Genomic DNA, 18640 nt, shown 5'->3' with positions numbered 1-18640 from the left:
TTTGGCTCCGTGGATAGAGTGTTGGCCTGTGGACTGAAGGGTCCTGGGTTTGAATCCAGCCAAGGGCACTTTCTTCAGCGGCAGGCTCCTCCCCAGCCCCGGGCCCTGGTGGGGGCTCGTGCAGGAGGCAACCAGTCAATGTATTCCTCTCACATCGATGTTTCTCTCTGTCTCTCCCTCTCTCTTCCACTCTCTCTAAAAATCAATGGAAAAATATCCTCGGGTGAGGATTTTTTTAAAAATAAATCTTTATTGTTCAGATTATTACAATTGTTCCTCTTTTTTCCCCCCCATAGCTCCCCTCCACCTGGTTCCCACCCCACCCTCTGCCCTTACCACCCCCCCCCCCCGCACTGTCCTCATCCATAGGTGTACGCTTTTTGTCCAGTCTCTTCCCGCACCCCCCACACCCTTTTCCCTGAGAATTGTCAGTCCACTCCCTTTCTATGCCCCTGGTTCTATTATATTCACCAGTTTATTCTGTTCATCAGATTTTTTATTCACTTGATTTTTAGATTCACTTGTTGATAGATATGTATTCGTTGTTCATAATTTTTATCTTTTTCTTCTTCCTCTTCTTAAAGAATACCTTTCAGCATTTCATATAATACTGGTTTTGCCGAAACCGGTTTGGCTCAGTGGATAGAGCGTCGGCCTGCGGACTGAAGGGTCCCAGGTTGGGAGCTTTTGTCTCCCTCCCAATTGAGAAAGCCAGCCGCGTACTCAGTTGCCAGCCCTCTCCGTGTGCGCGTCTCAGTACCTCTGCCTTCCGCAGCTCCTGTGAGTCTCAGTGTGCTTTTCTCTTCCCTTCTAGTTGTAGAATTTCCACTCAGCCAGCCTTCCTGTGGTTCTGGATGATGTCCGTTTTGTCTTTTAGTTGTAGTTTTGAAATTGTTGTGCGAGGCAGCAGTTTAGGTGTTTACCTATGCCGCCATCTTGGTTTCTCCTCCTCGGGAGAGGATTTTAAAAAAACACACAAAAAACCCTACAAACATAAAGTCATTTGTAAAGACACTATCAACTGAGACTTTCTTATACTTGTGACTAATCCATTATAAACAAATTCCAATCTTAAAAACACAGTTCCAGGATTAGTGCAGTTATACTGGGTACAGATAAGTGGATACAAGGAATTCCTTGGCTATGCTCTACCAAACTGATGAGAAATAAAACTGATTTTATACTATAGGTCTCTATAATGAAATAAATGAATCCCATCTCTTTTTTTCTGTGTGTGTGATTAGATTCCTTGTACAAATAACATAACACTCCATTCCAGTCACTTCAATGGGACAAACTCATTAGGCCCAGCTGGTGTGGTTCAGTGGTTGACCGTTGACCTTTGAACTAGGGGTTCATGGTTTGATTCCTGGTAGGGGCACATGCCTGGATTTTGGGCTTGATCCCCAGTAGGGGGTGTGCAGGAGGAAGCCGATCTGATGATTCTGATCATTGATGTTTCTCTCACTCTCCCTTCCTCTCTGAAATCAATAAAAAATATATATATTTTTAAAAATGATAAACTCTTTAGAAAAAGATTGAAAAGTTTGGGTAAAGGAACCAAGATGGCGGCATAGGTAAACACCTGAACTTGCTGTCTCGCAGAACCACATCAAAACTAAAACTAAAAGGAAAAACGGACATCATCCAGAACCACGGGAAGGCTGGCTGAGTGGAAGTTCTACAACAAGAAGGAAAGAAAAAAGCACATCTAGACTGGTAGGAGGTGCAGAGGTGCAGAAGAGTGAAGGTACGGAGGTGCCGTGGAAACGGGCTGGCAACTGGGTACACTGTGGTCTTTTTCAATCGGGAGGGAGATACAAACTCCCTACTGCTCTGAATTCCAGTACCAGGCGAGACTCTGGGGACCCAGACTTACACGTGGATAAACTGAACTGTCTGGCATCAGGCCGGAACACGAGGGCGGCTTTCTCTCAGAGGTGGTCGCAGCGTTCATTGTTCCTGCACGGGGCGAGGGACACAGAGACCCAGGGATCTATCTGGGGCAGGGCCAACGGGCAACCATTGTGGTTTGCACCACCCAGTGATTCCCTGAGACCACGCCCCACCCAATTTACAACCCCACCCAAGCTGTGCGCAGAGGCGTTTGCATATGAATGGCCTGGCCTTTTGCAACTTAACCTAACAAACTGCAGCTGGGTCAAAGAACCCCAGAGCTTCCAAAAGACGGCCTAAGGCTCGTCAGCAGCCCGCATTGCTTCACAGCTGGGCCTCATCTGGGCACCTCCAAACCCCAAACTAAGAGGAGGAATCTGCAGATCTCTCTGTAGCCTGCTGGGTGGCCTCAGGCAGGGGTCAGCTTACCACTTCCTTGGAGATTCAAGAGCCAGTGCACCCAGTGGTCAGTGTGAGACCACACCAGATTACAACTCTTCAGATCCATAAGGGACACACTCAAGGGGCAGACTCAGTGAGCACTAAAGCCCCACTGAAGCAAGTCCTGTCCCATAAGGGTATTTCCACCACAGCAGTTCTCCCATTGTAGACACAACTGGTCCTCACAGCCCATTGGTCTGGAGGTCAACTCTGCCCAGTGATACCAACAGCAATCAAGGCTTAACTACAACAAGACTGTGCACACAGCCCACAAAGGGGTGCACCAAGAGTGTCCACCTCAGATGACTGGGGAGGCTGAGCCACTGGGCCCTAGGGTGTTACAGAGAACCGGAATAAATGAAGCAATGTTCAGAGAGTTTGGAGTCACACTTTATTCACTGCGGTGGGCTTAGAGAAAATGAATTCAAATTCTAAGCAAAGCTACAAGCAGAACTTCCCTTTTTATTAAAGAGCCAGCCCTGTGTGTGCTTAGTGGTTATCTCGCTGCTGGCCTTGAAAACAACACAGTTCTATCCAATTAAAAAATGCACCCGGCATGGCATTGAGAGTATGGGCATATCTAGTCTCTGGCCTACAAGGTCAGACAGCTAAGTTTATCTTCCTCATTATTCAAGCAGGCTAGAAAGCAAAGTTATTTTTTTAGAATAAGAGGCCGTCTAAAAAATAGCAGAGAATTCCAAATAGTAGTTTTACAAAATAGGGGTTAGCCTTCTCAATAGGACACCTAGCACACACAAAGCCACTCCATCAACACAGGGAAGCAGCCAAAATGCAGAGACAAAGAAACAGGTCACAAATGAAAGAAATGGAGGAAAGCAAACTACTGGATATAGAGTTCAAAACCATGGTTATAAGGTTACTCAAGAATCTTCTAGAAACCTCCGAGAAATTTAGTGAGACCCTCAAGGATATGTGCCGGAAGCCAATTCCAATATGTCATAATTATAAGAGTTTTATCAAAAGGTTGATAAAACTTGGGGGCTCAACAAGGGCTGAGTCACATATGTAATCACCTGTTGGAATGGCTAAAAGGCACTTCCCCCAAACCTGAATAGGATGATTGTTTGCTGCCAGACAGCTCAGGGCATCTCAGTCTATATGTTATTGCCTCCTGTTGGCCAAACACATGAGCAGCTGTAGGCCATTCCCCAATCTGACCATGTCTTCACTAGCAGAGAGGTGTGGACAAGGAACTCAGAAGGCTGGAGACCTTGAACTCTGAAAGGTCAGAGCTCTGCACCCACTGTTTAGTTGAGACAAGGGGAGCTGAAGCAACTTCCACCTTTTAGTTTTATGTAAATCCTTGCTGATTGGCTATTATTGGAATTGCCTGCCTAAGGGCTATGTGTGTATCCCAAAACCTGAATAAAAAGGAGAGCAAGGCCAGAGCAAAGCAGAGTCCTTCCTCTTGAGCTGGGCTCCCGCCTGGCCCCCAATCCCCAAATTTATATTTTCTTGTCTAGTCTCTTTCATTTGTGTGCGGCCTCCTCCAGAACCCGAACCCTGAACCTGAATCCTGAACCACGCGGGACGTGGGGGGGACACTCACAACTGGCACCTTCGACGTGGGACCTCTGGAGGGGATGATATTTCTCCTAGAGCGAAGAAAGGAAGAATACACCGAAAAGGTGGGGAAGAATTCACCGTATAGGTGAGGGAAATTCACCGCACGCAAGGCCCACGATCTGCTGCAGAAGCTGAGATCTGTAAGTAGGGTGGGAACGTCTTTTAGAGCCAGGCTAACGGGGCAGAACTAGGTTATAAAGTAAACTTTATCGTAGACTTTTGGCTTGCATGCTCAAGGAATGAAAGTTTTAGAAGGTATTCTCTCACCGTTTTTGTTTGATGCTATAGAACATAACCCTTGGTTTCCTGAAGAAGGTACATTAGATCTTGAATGTTTGGCAAAAAGTTGGTCAAAACTTGAAAAAAGCTCAACAGCAGGGGAAAAAACTTGCCTCCAAACTGTTTCTCCATGAGGAACACAATATTGCGTTTGCTAGAGCCTTTTAGAGAGGCTGAGGGGGAGTCTCCTCCCCTGGCTCCCTCCGCTCCTAGAGAGGAGTGGGAAGAAGAATTGGAGGAATGGCCTTTATGGCCCCCTCCACCTCCATGTCCTAATCCTGAAACATTTAATTCGCCGTCAATAGAGTCATCTATACAGAGAGCCATCAGGGAAGGAATGAAGGACATGTCGGTGGAAGGAAAGGCTTGCTTTTCCTGTTATACAAGGAGCTGACCCACAGCTCCCAAATCAGATAATAAGACACCATGGAAAAACTGATTTTAAAACGATAAAAGCTTTGCGAGAGAGCGTTGTTCAAAACGGTCCGACGGCTCCTTTTACAGGAGAAATTATGAATAATATTCCGGAAGCATTCTTAGCTCCTTATGGTTGGTATTCTCTGGCTCGTGCAACTCTAGATGGCAGAGATTATTTACTACTAGAGGCCCGATGCACGAAATTCATGCACTCAGGGGGGGTGTCCCTCAGCCTGGCCTGCGCCCTCTCGCAGTCCAGGAGCCTTCAGGGGATGTCCGACTGATGGCTTAGGCCCGCTCCCCGCAATCAGACATCCTTAGCGCTACCTCGGAGGCAGGAGAGGATCCCGCCACCGCCGCTGCACTCACCAGCCGCACATTGACCACCAGGGGGCAGCTTCTGTGTTGAGCATCAGCCCCCTTGTGGTCAGTGCGTGTCATAGCGACCAGTCATTCCGCCTTTCGGTGGATTTGCATATTAGCCTTTTATTATATAGGATGGAAGGGAGACTATTTGGAGAAATGTCGAGAGCAAGCCCACGCAAACGGAGGGCCGAATGCTCAAATAACCTATGAAATGCTGGCAGGCTCTAACCGGTTTGGCTCAGTGGATAGAGCGTCGGCCTGCGGACACAAGGGTCCCGGGTTCGATTCCGGTCAAGGGCATGTACCTTGGTTGCGGGCACGTCCCCAGCAGGAGGTGTGCAGGAGGCAGCTGATCGATGTTTCTCCTTCATCGATGTTTCTCTCTCTTCCTCTCCCTTCCTCTCTGTGAAAAATCAATAAAATATATATTTAAAAAAAAAAAAAGAAATGCTGGCAGGACTGGGACAGTATATGGATGTACAAAATCAGCTACATTACATGCTACAGGCGTATGAGCAAATTAGACTTTGTGGAAGGAGAGCTTGGTGGGCTTTACCAGCAAAAGGGGACCCTCAGGGAGCTTTTAGTAAATGTATGCAGGGACCCACAGAGTCATTTTCTGATTTTGTGGCTCGTCTCACTCGAGCAGTGAGACGACAGATTCAACATGAGACAGCAGGAGATATTTTAATTCAACAATTAGCTTATGAAAATGCCAATGCTGATTGTAAGAAATGCCTGACGCCTCTGAGAAAAGATAGTGCCATTACAGAGATGATTTGAGCGTGTCAGAATGTGGGATCAGGCACTTTTCAAGCAAATTTACTCGCTGCTGCAGTAACAGTGGGAAATAAGAGGTGTTATAATGTGGAAAAACAGGACATTTCCAAAAGGAATGTAGGCAACCGAGAAGGACACAAGGTAACGCTCTAGGGAGAGGCGTGGACACTCCACCTCCAGATTTAATCTCTCGGTGTCCTAGATGTCAGAAAGGGAACCATTGGACCAGTCTGTGTAGACTGAAATTTCATAGAAACAGGCAGCTGCTAGATCAAGACAAAGGGCGTCAATCCTCTAAAACTGCGGTTACATATGTAGAACTATTGGCTCAGTTAATATTTCAAATTAGAAAGCGTTGTAAACAGCTTAGAGGGGAAGAGCCCCAGTATATCTACCTCCCCCCCACTGGGAAGTCATTAGAAATGTTATTTCAGACGGATATACATTGGCAAATTGGGTTAAGTGGATATTCAGGGGAACTTAGCTGTCACCTATTAAAAGATAAATTACTACAATTTTTATATAATACCTCTATCGTTATACCAAAAAATACTAGGCAGGAACTATTCCTGGAGCTTTAACTGTTTTTACTGATGGATCATCTGATGGGAAAGCTGCCTCTCATACAATGAATTCAGACCGAGTCATACTGACCACTCATACTTCTGTACAAAGAATCGAACTAGAAGCCATGAAGGCTGCACTGCAGGATTTCCAAGAGCCTCTTAATATCGTCTCTGATTCCTTTTACGCTGGGAACCTAGTGAATAGAATTGAAACTGCCGGTTGACATGGCTCAGTGACCAAAGTTTATTTTTACTATTTAAACAAGTTCAGCAGATTGTACAACAGAGACAATATCCTTTTTCTATCACTCACATCAGGGCTCACAGTGTCTTACCTGGTCCTTTAACAAAAGGAAATGCACAGGCTGATAAACTGGTTGCTTTATTAAAAGAAGCCTTAGAATCTCATCAGCTTTTACATCAGCCTGCCAAAATGCTGTCTAAACCATTCTCAATCACTCGGCAACAGGCAAAACAGATTCTTAAGGAATGTCCCACTTGCATGTTACATCTACCTCAAGGGCCTAACACAGGAGTCCACCCCAGAGGTTTGCTAAGAGACCATATCTGGCAAATGGATGTTACACATTATAATTCCTTTGGATGCCTTGGGACATGTCTCTGTAGACACCTTTTCAAAAGTCCTGTGGGCCACTGCATCTACAGGAGAAACGGCAAAACAGGTTATTAATCATTGCCTCGCTGCTTTTGCCGTCATGGGAATTCCAAAAATTATTAAAACTGATTGTTGGAAGCCGCCCATGGTCCTCACTAGCAGAGAGGTGTGGACAAGGAACCCGGAAGGCTGGTTAACCTTGAAGCTCTGAAAGGTCAGAGCCAACCACCCACTGTCTAGTTGAGACAATGATAGCTAAAGCAACCTCCACCTTTTAACCTTATGTAAATCCTTGCTGACTGGCTATTACTGGAATTACCTGCCTAGAGCTATGGGTGGATCCCATAGTCTTAATAAAAGGGATCGCTAGGCCAGAGCAAAGTGGAGTCCTTCCCCTTGAGTTGGGCTCCCGCCTGGCCCCCCATTCCCAAATTTATACTTTCTTGTCTAGTCTCTTTCATTTGTGAGCGGCCTCCCCCAGCGCCCAAACCCTGAACCTGAACCCTGAACCATGCGGGACGTGAAAGGGGTTCACTACAACTGATAATGGGCCTGCTTACACACGCTGTCATCTCCAGGAATGTTGTAAAAGTTGGAAAATTCAGCACATTACAGGAATACCATATAATTCCCAAGGACAGGCCATTATTGAACGACAGCATCAGCGGCTACAATCCCAGCTTGAAAAACAAAAAGGGGGGATGATGGAGAAATCACCTGCGGGTGGGCTGCACCAAGCCTTAATTACTTCAAATTTTTTCACTTGTGGTGCTGCTGGCAGACACCTATGGAGTTACACTGGTGTCAGAATAAAACAAAGGAAAATGGTCTGGTTCAATGGAAGGATCCCGAATCTGGTTTACGGAAGGGACCCGATCCATTATTAACCTTCGGCAGAGGGTATGCCTGTATATTTCCGGAGAATTTCTCCAAACCCGTGTGGATTCCTGCTAGAAATATTAAACTGCAACAGGGATCCAAGAGAGGAACTAGCCAGACGAACGAGGACCTTGCGCCTGGAGCCACACCATGCAGCCGCAGACAATCAGCCACCTCAGCCACAGAGAGCGGCGACTCCAAGCCATCCACTGAGGATGAAGAGCAGGAGGAGGACAGGCCGGACAACAAACAGCCCAGAGGTCACATGGTACAGAAGATGGTACAGAAAGCTGAGCGAGTTTGTGAGGAGACCAGAACCCCAAGAACGCCTGAGAACCTCTTTCTTGCCATGCTAGCAGTCATCAGCTGTGTGGCAGTATTACCTGGGGCAAATGGGGAAGTATTCTGGACTTATGTTCCTGACCCTTCATGGGTGAGATCCCTTACGTGGGCTGATCCCCCGCCTAATGTAGTCACCAATAATACCAAACACTTCGGTCATCCAGGAGGACCACGGGTGGGGCAAGGAAGTATATGGACAAAGTATAATTACGCAGGGGCCGCCGCCACCCAGCTTCCCTTTTGTACGACACAGAATCCAACCACTGCTCCTTTGTGTGTAGAATTAAAGAGAGGCTTCTGGCTTGCGTGGACACCAAAGGAGGGGGAGGCAAAAACCCAAGTACTCTACTATCACTACTTGCTCCGGGGAGAGGTGCAGACAGTGTAACTAAGACCTTGTCTGTACAAAAAGGAATTGACAGCCAGTTTGAAATGGAATTGATGGCATTAAGGTCTACAGCAGGCATCCTCAAACGACGGCCCGCGGGCCACATGCGGCCCGCCGAGGACATGTATCCGGCCCGCCGGGGGCCGCTGCCTGTCCTGCTTAGCAGCTGACGCGTCCCGGGCCCGCAGTGCGCATAGGAATTTGTTCATAGTTTTTTTTTAAACTATAGTCCGGCCCTCCAACGGTCTGAGGGACAGGGAACTGGCCCCCTGTTTAAAAAGTTTGAGGACCCCTGGTCTACAGTCTTGTGGATGGGTGATAAAATCCATGGCCTAGAGCAGCCGTGGGCAAACTACGGCCCGCGGGCCGGATTCGGCCCGTTCGGCTGTTCTATCCGGCCCGCGGAGCCCGAAGAGCAGAGCGGAGGGTTCTCTTGCTCTCCCCTCCGCTCCTTCACCAGCAGCAGTGTTAACATGGCAACGTCGGGAAACACGGCCGCAGCTCCTTCTTCTGAGTGGGCGGATTTATATCCCCCATTCAGTAGAAGGAACAACCTCTCCATCTTCCAGAGGCTCCTTGTAATGCCCGCGGACCCGTCCCCCGACATCACCCTGGGAATGTGTAGACACGTTATCGTGGTGATGTAGGGAGACACGCCCCTGGAGAGCACAGGATCAGAGCATTAGCTAAAAAGGAGACCAACAACACTGTTCCCACTGAAGTTGATGTTTTAAAGACCAAAACCCTTTCAACCCAGTCTACATTGCCATCTACATCGACGTCCCGGGCATCATTTGGAAGTTGCACTAAAGAAAATGTTTAATGTACTGTTTACACATTTTGTTCTTTTCTATTTGTTTTAGTTTTAAATTATTTTATTATATTTAAGTTTAATTTGAAAGGCTTTTGTACCTTTCCTTTGTCAGGCAATTTTATTTTGCCTTTGCCATCTTCAATAGAAGGTATGTTATTGTGCTATGATTCCTCCATTTTTTGAAGTTTCAAATTATAATAATTAGTGTTTACCTTCTTCTTGTTAAAATGTTTGAAATGAATAAAACTATTGAAATTAAAAAAAAAAAAAAGACCGTACCCTTTTATGTAATGATGTTTACTTTGAATTTCTATTAGTTCACACACACACTCCATCCATGCTTTTGTTCCGGCCCTCCGGTCCAGTTTAAGAACCCATTGTGGCCCTCGAGTCAAAAAGTTTGCCCACCCCTGGCCTAGAGCAAAGAATATCCTTACAATGTCATTATAATTTTTCCCAGATTTGTGTTACCCCCGTTACCGATAATAGTACCTTGCCCCCTGGGAATCAATAAAAAATCATCTTCTTGGTGCTTGGAGACAAAAGTAACACAGCTCTTGATATTGTAGAATTACAATGATCCCAAGCAAACTTACAAACTAGTTCTTTGAATGTCTGGCAGCCGTTTAAAAAGGACATGAAAGAATGTAACCCCTCCCACTGGATGTCCTTGCATTTGCCTCTCAGCATAACCACAGCTGCTTATCTCACTTTCGTTCTCATACGTTTATTTCTAGTCTGCAGAGGCGGAATGAAGAGTCTGAAGAGGACTCGAACCCTGCAGGCGGCATTCACCATGCAAGCTTTACTAAGGAAAAGAAACGGGGGAGATGTTGGAAGCCGCCCATTGTCCTCACTAGCAGAGAGGTGTGGACAAGGAACCCCGAAGGCTGGAGACCTTGAGCTATGAAAGGTCAGAGCTCTGCACCCACTGTTTAGTTGAGACAAGGGGAGCTGAAGCAACTTCCACCTTTCAGTTTTATGTAAATCCTTGCTGATTGGCTATTATTGGAATTGCTTGCCTAAGGGCTATGGGTGTACCCCAAAACCTGAATAAAAGGGATGGCAAGGCCAGAGCAAAGCGGAGTCCTTCCTCTTGAGCTGGGCTCCTGCCTGGCCCCCAATTCCCAGATTTATATTTTCTTGTCTACTCTTTTTCATTTGTGTGCGGCCTCCTCCAGAACCCGAACCCTGAACCTGAACCCTGAACCACGCGGGACGTGGGGGGGACACTCACAACAATGCTTCTGTAAACCCTACCCTTTGAAGTGTATTATCTATCTCCACCTTGCCTTAGGACAAATCCTATATAATAAAAGCCTAATATGCAAATTGACCAAACGGTGGAATGACTGGTTGCTATGATGTGCACTGACCACCAGGAGGCAGATGCTCAAGGCAGGAGCTGCCCCCAGCCCACAGGCCCCAAGCCAGCCAAGGTGGGTGCCAGCAGGGGCCCCCAGTTGCCCCACAGATTGGCTCTGATCGCCGGCCAGGCCTAGTGACCCTACCTGTGCACAAATTTTGTGCACCAGGCCTCTACTTGTGTTAATAAAAAGCAGGGGTCCTGAGACAAGGAGAACTAAGAAAGAAGAACTTGGAATTTTAGCTCCTTTAGCTGAAGCTCCTCTGACCCCCAATGCCTTTCAAAATTACCTTTCGTCTCTGGACTCTTATTTAATCTACGCACAGCCTTTCTCCAGATTGCTGAACCCTTTGCAATGCTGGAACAAGAACCCTGGCAATATGAAAAAGGACCAATTAGAAATTAAGCATACACTGACTGCAATAAAGAATAATATACAGAGATCCAACAGCAGACTAGAGAATCCCAAGAATCAAGTCAAAGATTTGAAATACAAAGAAACAAAAAACATCCAACCGGAAAAGCAAAAAGAAAAAAGAATCCAAAAAATATGAAGATAGTGTAAGGAGCCTCTAGGACAACTTCAAGCGTACCAACATCCGAATTATGGGGGTGCCAGAAGAAGAGAGCGAGCAAGATACTGAAAACCTATTTGAAGAAATAATGACCGAAAACTTCCCCTACCCAGCTCCCGGAGAGGCAGGCACCGCTGTGGAGGCTGCAAAGAGAAGAGGCCTTGGCCACTCACTCTGACCTGCTTCAATTTCGAACCACGCGGGTCTCGGGACTCCCATCTGTGAAATGGACTGTTATTAGAGCAGACACTGACTTAGCGAGTTGAGGGTATATTGTCAATGCCCCAATGTCTGGTGAGACCAGCTGAGCCCGAGCTGGGATTCAGCTGTGGCTGCTGATCTGTAGTTGCTAAGAGGGATCCCCCAAACCATCTTTTGGGGGTCCGGGGCAGACAAGCAGCCTAGAGACAGCAGTGTCTGCTCCCCGGCCACAAGGCCGGCCTCGAGGTCAGTCTCAAGGCCGGCCTCAGCTGAAGAATCGCTGTCATGAGGTCTCTGAGAATAAGGGCATGCACGCTGCCTCTGCCCAGAGACCAGAATACACAGAGGGTAAGGCATGCACCTCCTTTCTGTGGGACACTGTGGGGAGCAGCTACAGCGTTTAGACAGGTTCAAGCCTCGGACTAATGAGAGGGCACGATCCTCTCGTGGCAAAGTCACATGCAAGTCCAGCACAATTATAGCCAAAGGTTATGGCTGTAAGCTTGACCTTATGGTTCGAACCTGTGGTCCCAGGAGGCTGAGTGATGTGGGCTCGATAGAGTTCAGGTGCATGCAATTGAGTAGGTTCGAAACCCCACGAGAACGTTGTAAACACCTTGACCACGCCCTTACTTTGCCTCGTGGCATCTGGCTATAAAATAAAGACTCGGCTTGCAGGCCGTGGCACTGTCTCTCCATCAGAGTGTCCCACCTAGCCCCAGCTTTATTTTCTTGAAGCGACACAGGAAACATGGGACTTGCCAGAGTTCTTCAGGACATTGTGTCTTTTCTTGAATTTTCACTTGAGTCTTTCATTGCTCGATTGACTGAAAAGGTATTCCGCCCTGGCCTCCGCTGTCCCATCTCAAAGTGCGGTCCCCACAGCACACCTGGCCACAGGCCGACTGGCCTGCCCGCACCAAGGGAAGTGCAGAAATTGGGAGTAAGTGTTCAGAAGCGTTTAAAGCGATTTGTTGGGGAACTGTTATGCTTGCTGCCTCTAATAATAACAACTCCAGCCTCGGACGCTGGTTTTTGTTTTTTTGTGTGTGGTGTTTTTTTAAAAAATATATTTTATTGATTCTTCACAGAGAGGAAGGGAGAGGGATAGAGTTAGAAACATCAATGAGAGAGAAACATCAAGCTGCTGCCTCCTGCACACCCCCTACTGGGGATGTGCCTGCAACCAAGGTACGTGCCCTTGACCGGAATTGAACCTGGGACCCTTGAGTCTGCAGGCCGACGCTCTATCCACTGAGCCAAACCGGCTAGGGCCAGACACTGGTTTTTGTGTGTGCCTTTTTTGCTTCAGTTTTCTGATTCATTTTCATTGTATTTTACAAAAGTATCGATCTGTGATTGGCTGGACTTTTTTTTAAAGCCCGTCCTTTATCACTGATATTTGTGGAGGCCGCGTGTCCCCACCTCACACACACAGCTTGGAAGGTCTGTGACCTCAGGACTAAAGAAAAAAAAAAAAATAACACGTGGTGGTTGTTTGGCTGAGCTAACAGGTAGACGTGGACGGAGCTCAAAGGTCTCCAGCCCAGGCTGACACAGCCTCAAGGTCGTGGAAGCCTGGCTCCTGCGGGGGGCGGGGAAGGTCTCCCAGCCCCAGGACGTGACTTCCTTCTGGAGAGGACCCGGCTGCTCAGCCCAGCAATGGGGTCACCAGGCAGGACAGCCCACCGTGTGGTGTGAGTGCCCCTGCTCAGCCCCATCCTTTCCTCTCGCTCTCGCTGGGGTTTCGCACATGTTTCAGGGGCACGGCCCGGGCCCACACCGAGGCCTGCTCTCTGAGAGTCAGGCTCTCCCCACGGAAGCCTGTGGGCTGGCGATGGAGGGCGGGTAGGCGAGGTTTTGATGCTACATATACGAAGTGCTTTGGGAGCGCAGAGGAAGCGACTTGAAAACTGAATCTTAAGGCCGAGTAGGCGTCGCAGGCCGACGAGGTGGGCAGGGCCTCTGGCCAGGAGAGGCGCTCAGATCAAAGCCAGGAGGACTGAGGCAGCTCTCCCTCCTGGGAGCACCCCTGCTTTTCCCTTCTCCCTCTCCTCCCCCCACAGGCGTGCGTCTCCTAAACTCTGAGGGTCCCCATGAGGCTTGCCACCAGGGGAGCAACGGGCAGAGGCGGCTTGTCCTGGGCTCACCCCTGCCCGCGTCTCCAAGTGAGCTGACAGCAGCCGCGCTGGGCTCACTCCGTCACCGTTAATTCTCCGTGAGCTGACAGTAGCCCCTCCCCGGCTCACCCCTGCCCGTGTCTCCAAGTGAGCTGACAGCAGCCCCGCCCCGGCTCACCCCTGCCCGTGTCTCCAAGTGAGCTGACAGCAGCCCCGCCCCGGCTCACCCCTGCCCGTGTCTCCAAGTGAGCTGACAGCAGCCCCTCCCCGGCTCACCCCTGCCCCTGTCTCCAAGTGAGCTGACAGCAGCCCCTCCCCGGCTCACCCCTTCCCCTGTCTCCCTGAGCTGACAGCAGCCCCTCCCTGGCTCACCCCTGCCCCTGTCTCCAAGTGAGCTGACAGCAGCCCCTCCCCGGCTCACCCCTGCCCCTGTCTCCAAGTGAGCTGACAGCAGCCCCTCCCCGGCTCACCCCTTCCCCTGTCTCCCTGAGCTGACAGCAGCCCCTCCCTGGCTCACCCCTGCCCCTGTCTCCCTGAGCTGACAGCAGCCCCTCCCCGGCTCACCCCTGCCCCTGTCTCCAAGTGAGCTGACAGCAGCCCCTCCCCAGCTCACCCCTGCCCCTGTCTCCAAGTGAGCTGACAGCAGCCTGACACTGCCCCTCCCGGGCTCTCCCATTGCTTCTCCTGTGCTAAGCCCGTCCTGTGTCACTGCCCCAGCTTTAATGAACATATTCTCAAACCAACCATAAAGCCAGGAGGATTGAGGCGTCAGGGCCATGCTGGGGGACACGGAGCGTTTCCGTATGGCTGCGACAGGATGGCCGAGGGGAGGAATGAGCAGGAAAGTCGGGCGGGTGATGCATCGTGCAGGACCTTCCACGCCAGGACCCTGGCAGGAAGACGAAGATGAAGGACCCCATATGCGCTTTGTGGGGAGGGGCAGGAAATGCACTTCAGAGACGATGAGAGGCAGAGTCCCGCTGCAAGACCCATGGGAGCTCTCTGAGGGCGTGAGAGGTGTGGGTTTGAACTCGGGGGCTCACCACAGCCTCTGCCTGAGTCACACCGGGTGTCAGGGCCAAGGGCAGGAGGTGAGGCGAGGCGAGGCCAGCGTGGCAGCCTCCTGAGGGCATGAGGCCCTTCGCGTCTGCCGAACGGCTGATGCCAGTCCAGACAAGGCTCCCCGAGGCCTCCGAAGCCTGGTAGGCGACCCCTCCCAGCAGCCAGCACCTGGGCCGCCTGGAAGCAGGGGAGGCGGCGCCTTTAACAGGAAGCAACCTGTCGCTCCCGGCTCCCGGGGCAAGGAGACTCACAGGCGAGGAGGGAATTAGGAGATTACCTTCTCCAAAGCCTTTTCTTTATAAGAAAGGAGCGAGGTGCAAAGTGAGGGCAATGACCTTGGGCCTCGCTGCCCGTGTTTGCTGTACGTGCAGCACCCCAGTCCTCGGGTGTCCCCTGCTCCGCTTGGCCTCCAGCTGGAGATGGCTGAGGTCATTACGTGGCAGTGCCAGGGCAGGTGGCATCACCCCGGGGCAGGACCCAGAGAACAGGGTCATGGGAACAAGAACAGGTCATTGGTCTGAGCGGCCTTGGCCCGCGGAGGGGACTGGTGGGCAGCTGCGTCCCAGCGATGCTTTCCGTATCTTACCGGGGCTTTTAGTTAGTGTCCACGACAGGACAGGACCAGGTGCCCAGACCCCCCCGCTTAGAAACAGGGGTCTCTCAGGTTCCTCACTGCTGGGTGCTCTTTGGACAAGCCAACCTCTGGGCCTCAGCGTCCCCGTGTTAAAGGGGAGACAGAGCATCAGCTGGCTCTCCTGCACTCCTAGTGCCCGCGTTCCTGTCCCCTGCCATCGTGGCGACGCCTTGGGCTGTGCGTGCCGACCGGGCTCCCGCCCCGAGGCCCGGGGCCGCGCTCCTGCGTGGTCAGCTCCGCCGTGGCCACCTGCAGCCCCTTTCCTGGCAGCGCCTCTCCAAGTCGGTCATGCACAGCCTGGACTCCGAGGACCTGACCGTGAGCGTGGGAGGCAGCCACTGGAGCGAGGCGGCCGCTTCCTGCCCGGCTCTGCTGCCTCCCGAAGGCCCTGCCAGGGAGAGAGCCCCGAGCAGACGGCAAAGGGCAGCGGCCACCCGCCACCACCCACGTGCTCAGATGCCACACTGCCTCCAGCCTTACAGCTGCGTGTGAGCGTCACTGCTGTAGACGGGCGTCACCATGACCGAGCCTGCCTTCCTAACAAAGCGCTTTTCTCCCCATTATGTCAGGTGGCTGCCACGCAGCCCTGGAGGTGAGCCGGGGCCGGGGGGGGGGTCCCCCCTTTGTGCCAACGGGAATGCTGAGCATCAGCAGGGTCACCTGAGCTGCCTGAGTGATGCTGGTTTGGAAAGAGCTTCTCCTTCGGCGTTGGAACTGAAGTCAAAGTCCACTTGTGCCAATTACATAACTTGACTGAGTTTGATTCCCCAGCTGGACACCGGGACAGCAATGCCACGTCCGCTTCCAGTGAGTTCCCTCCTTTGCCACCCCAGGTTTGCGCCCTAGCGGTGCGAGCCAGCCGCGTGGTGAGCCAAAGGCTGGGGGGCCGCAGGCTAGCCTGGCAGGGCCCCCCAACTCCCTGCCCCAAGTGCACTGCAGCCTCCTAGCCCCGGGGTCTCCACGGAGACTCTTCGGAGCTCTTACACGCCATGAGCATCACGCTCCCACGCATGTGCATGTCCTGTGGTGCTGGACCGGGTCCTGCCATCTGTATTTGTCTTGGTCGTTGCCAATGAGCAGGTCATGGATGAACAAGCACTGACCTTTAAGTCAGACAACCAGAATGTCTGGTTCCTGTCCTGCCACTCATTGGCTACGTGGCCTGGTCAAGCCCCTCATCCTGGGGGGCCTCAGCCATCCTGTTGGTGCACGGGGGCCCTCGATGGCCCTCGATGGGGAATGAGCACGTGCACGTAGCAAACTCGAAACAGAACCGCAGGTCTGCAGGGCAGCCCTTCCTCCCGGCGGGGACTGTCCAGTCCACGGGCATTGCCTGCCTCGGCCTCTCGCAGCCTGGCCTGAGTGGACCTCACCGGAGAGCTGCTGCATGAATGAGTGAATGAGTGAAAGAATGAATGGCTTTAGGTTTTCCCATTTAACATGGAGGCTACTCTCATCAAGGCAGTGCGATTTGGTGGAAAGGGCGTGGGCTACAGAGTCAGACAAGTTCCATCTCTGCTTATAGCCTGTGGGGCCTTGAGCAGACCACTTACCTCTCCGGGCCGTAGCGCCTTAGGGGTCCTTGCAGGGTTGTTATGAAGATTAAAACAGACCACGGACTTAAAAGACTTAACACTGTGCTTAGGGCATAGTAAATGCTCAAGAAATGTTCATCATCAGTACTGATAGCCTAGAAACAGACATTGGCAGGGGCACCAACGGTAATCCTATCTAATAAAAGAGTAATATGCAAATTAACCATCACTCCGCTACACCCACAAGCCACACCTACCAGCCAATCAGGTGCGAGTATGCAAATTAACCCAAACAAGATGCCGGTTAATTTGCATATCCAGGAGTAGAGCGAAGACTGAAGACAGTGTAGAAGGAAGCCAAGCGCTGCAGAAGGGAGCGAAGCTGCGGAGAAGCAAGCAAGTGGGGGGTGGGGGGGAGAAGGGAGGGAAGCAGACCGCCGCAGGAAGCCCTATTGTAGGAATCTTCCTGCAACGGGCCTCTAGTAATAATAATAATAATAATAATAATAATAATAATAATAGATCCGACAGCAGCAAGAATAAGAGGTTGGGTATAGTACTTCATAAACTGTCAAGTACTTTTAGATTTTATTGTATTTGTCTGATTTTGTCTTTATAATCCTGTAAGGTAGGTATTACTGCCATTTCACGGATGAGGAGACCGAGGCTCAGAGAAATAAAGCGACCTGGTCAAGGAGGGTCACACATCCCCCAGCCTGGGTTCCCCGAGGGTTCTAGAGCAGGCAGCTGCTGGCCCTTCTTGCCCTGGTTCCCCTAGACAGCCAGCCTTCTCTTTAGGGGTGCTGTTGTGTTTGTCTCTTCAGGTCTTCAAGGAGGCTCCCCTGTGGGGTTCTAGGACTGAGCGAGCCCGTCTGGCCCTCTGATTCCTCCTCCGCTCAGTCTTCATTACTTCTTGTTCCCCTTTCAGGTTGCAGACTCATGAGAAGCATCCTTTTGCAATAAGACACACATCTCCTTAGTCATTAGTTGACTTCATGATCAGAATTACATGATTGTGTAGTTTCCCCCAGCATCCTCTCTGATGACCTCCTGTATATTTTTAGCCATTTGCGTTGGGCCTTACGGCAAGGCCAGTGTCATCAGGGAACATTATCAGCGTTTACGTGCTTCCCTCCCTCTCCCCATCCCCGCTCAATTCACTAGGCAGGAGAAACCAGGGGCAGGAGAAGTCCCATAAGACCTGGGCCCAGCAAAACGACGTCGCGGCAGTGACTGCAATGGTTGAGTGTTAGGACCCTGAGCCAGGGCAGTGTGGCCGGTGGCAGCAACGGAATAAAAAGAGCGGAGGGGAAACGCTGCTGGAGGTAGAATCCGTTGAACACAACAACTTTTTTTGCAAGGTGGGAGACCAGAGGAGAGAAGTAACAGATGTCCTGAAATTCCGAGACTGAGTTTAAGAAAGAAGAGGGGGGCCGTGAATAGGAAGGAAGACGTTCACGGGAAGGGCTGGATGTGGAAGGAAGGTGACAAATTCCAGTTAGCACCCAAAACAGTGGCGGTGAGACCTGGATGGACCCAAAGAACACACTTGCTGAGACCTGCCCTTGACTCAGGGAGGTGTCGGCAGGTCTTAGCGTGTTAGTGGGACGTCAGCTCTGCCTGAGTACCAGGTAGAGTGGACGTAGATCCAAGATGCAGAGTCTTCCCAGATGTGGTCCCCGAAGGAGAAACTACTGAGTGAGGCCGGGACAAGAACATCTAGGGCAGGGGTCCTCAAACTTTTTAAACAGGGGGCCCGTTCACTGTCCCTCAGAC

At 50.7% G+C, this 18640-nt stretch overlaps 1 long non-coding RNA gene across 1 annotated transcript; it reads left to right on the top strand.

Moving 5' to 3' along the window:
• Window positions 1–1605: 1605 nt before the first annotated feature.
• On the top strand, window positions 1606–10508 carry LOC308257893. The gene is made up of 3 exons (XR_013961648.1): window positions 1606–1750; window positions 3852–4064; window positions 10109–10508. It is a non-coding gene; the product is annotated as an uncharacterized lncRNA (long non-coding RNA).
• Window positions 10509–18640: the final 8132 nt, after the last annotated feature.

Source organism: Plecotus auritus, assembly GCF_963455305.1.
Source record: "Plecotus auritus genome assembly, chromosome: 9".
NCBI lineage: Eukaryota > Metazoa > Chordata > Mammalia > Chiroptera > Vespertilionidae > Plecotus > Plecotus auritus.
Note: the sequence above shows the minus strand (reverse complement) of the source record. Positions and strands in the feature narration are given on the sequence as shown.